The sequence below is a fragment of the Petromyzon marinus genome, unplaced genomic scaffold (genome assembly GCF_048934315.1).
Source record: "Petromyzon marinus isolate PM22_M1 ecotype Great Lakes invasive population unplaced genomic scaffold, UKy_Petmar_22M1.pri1.0 PM_G_Scaffold_140, whole genome shotgun sequence".
NCBI classification, from domain to species: domain Eukaryota; kingdom Metazoa; phylum Chordata; class Hyperoartia; order Petromyzontiformes; family Petromyzontidae; genus Petromyzon; species Petromyzon marinus.
This window is the reverse complement of record NW_027422696.1, coordinates 60,001-62,500: the sequence shown is the minus strand read 5'-3', so window position 1 is coordinate 62,500 and position 2,500 is coordinate 60,001.

Genomic DNA, 2,500 nt, shown 5'->3' with positions numbered 1-2,500 from the left:
CTGTAATCATTTAGTCCTGTTGGCCTTAGCTTTTTGGGCACAGCGATGATGGTGGAGGACTTGAGACAGGCTGGTACATGGCATGTCTCCAGGGAGGTGTTAAAGATGTTGGTGAACACCGGAGACAGCTGGCCAGCGCAGTGCCTGAGGGTGGCTGGAGAGACAGAGTCCGGCCCGGCTGCTTTGCGTGGATTCTGCCTCTTGAAAAGCCCATTAACTTCTCCCTCCTGAAAGGAGAGAGTCGTTTCTGTAGTATGGGTGGGGGATGGGGCCTCTTGGGTGGGAAGGGGTGGTTCAGGACAGTCCAATTGTCTTTCAAATCTACGGTAGAACTCGTTCAGGTCGTTGGCTAGGCGGGAGTCGTTAGTGGTGTGGGGCGCTCTGGGTTTGTAGTTGGTGATGTGCCTGAGCCCTTTGGCAGACAGAAGCAGCGTCGTTAGTAGAGAACTGGTGTTTTAGTGTCTCTGAGTACAGTCGTTTAGCCTCTCTCACCGCTTTGCTAAACCTGTTCTTCGACTCCTTGAATCTGTCTCTATCCCCACTCCTAAACGCTTCCTCCTTCTCCAACCTCAACCTTTTGAGCTTTGCTGAGAACCAGGGCTTGTTGTTGTTAAAGTTCACCCTGGTACGTGTTGGGATACAGCAGTCCTCACAGAAGCTGATGTACACAGCCTCTGTGAGTTCATCCAGACTATTGGTAGCAGTCGTGAACATATCCCAGTCAGTACAGTCTAAGCACGCCCGCAAATCTTCCACAGCCTCACTGGTCCACTGTTTAGATGTCCTCACAGCAGGTTTACAGAGTTTTAGTTGCTGCCTGTATGCACGAATCAGGTGGACCAAGGGAGTTCTGTGCGAGCCGAACAGCCCCGTGACCCACAAGAGAAACATCCCCGCCAAATTCGAGCGTTTGACGGGGTCTATCCGTGAAAAAATATTCACGTTTTTGAGTGCACATGCATTTCTGCTGCAAATGCCTCTGGAAGTTTCATGCCGTTCGTATGCCAATTGTGGCAACACGAAAATGACCCGTTTTCCCATTCCGAGGGATTTCTGTGCGACCCTAACAGCCCCGTGAGCCACAAGAGACACATCCCCGCCAATTTCTAGCGTTTCACGGGGTCTATCCGTGAAAAATATAGACGTTTTTGAGTGCACATGCATTTCTGCTGCAGATGCCTCTGGAAGTTTCATGCCGTTCGTACGCAATGTGGCAACACGAAAATGACCCCTTTTCCCATTCCGAGGGATTTCTGTGCGACCCTAACTAACAGCGCCCGTGAGCCACAAGAGAGACATCCCCGCCAATTTATAGCGTTTCACGGGGTCTATCCGTGAAAAATATAGACGTTTTTGAGTGCACATGCATTCCTGCTGCAAATGCCTCTGGAAGTTTCATGCCGTTCCTATGCAATGTGGCCACACAAAAATGACCCGTTTTCCCATTCCGAGGCATTTCTGTGCGACCCTAACAGCCCCGTGAGCCACAAGAGAGACATCCCCGCCAACTTCTAGCGTTTGACGGGGTCTATGCGTGAAAAATATTAAAATTTTTGAGTGCACGTGCCTTTCTGCTGCAAATGCCTCTGGAAGTTTCATGGCGTTCCTATGCAATGTGGCAACACGAAAATGACCCCTTTTCCCATTCCGAGGGAGTTCTGTGCCACCCTAACAGCCCCGTGAGCCACAAGAGACACATCCCCGCCAATTTCTAGCGTTTCACGGGGTCTATCCGTGAAACATATAGAAGTTTTTGAGTGCACATGCATTCCTGCTGCAAATGCCTCTGGAAGTTTCATGCGGTTCGTACGCAATGTGGCAACACGAAAATGACCCGTTTTCCCATTCCCAGGGATTTCTGTGCGACCCGAACAGCCCCGTGAGCCACAAGAGACACATCCCCGCCAATTTCTAGCGTTTCACGGGGTCTATCCGTGAAAAATATCAATTTTTTTTTGACTGCACATGCATTTCTGCTGCAAATGCCTCTGGAAGTTGCATGCGGTTCGCATGCAATGTGGCGACACGAAAATGACCCGTTTTCCCATTCCGAGGGATTTCTGTGCCACCCTAACAGCCCCGTGAGCCACAAGAGAGACATCCCCGCCAATTTCTAGCGTATCACGGGGTCTATCCGTGAGAAATATTCACTTTTTTGAGTGCACATGCATTCCTGCTGCAAATGCCTCTGGAAGTTTCATGCGGTTCGTATGCAATGTGGCGACACGAAAATGACCCGTTTTCCCATTCCGAGGGATTTCTGTGCCACCCTAACAGCCCCGTGAGCCACAAGAGAGACATCCCCGCCCACTTCTAGCGTTTCACGGGGTCTCTCCGTGAAAAATATCACATTTTTTGAGTGCACATGCATTCCTGCTGCAAATGCCTCTGGAAGTTTCATGCGGTTCGCATGCAATGTGGCGACACGAAAATGACCCGTTTTTTCCCATTCCGAGGGATTTCTGTGCCACCCTAACAGCCCCGTGAGCCACAAGAGACA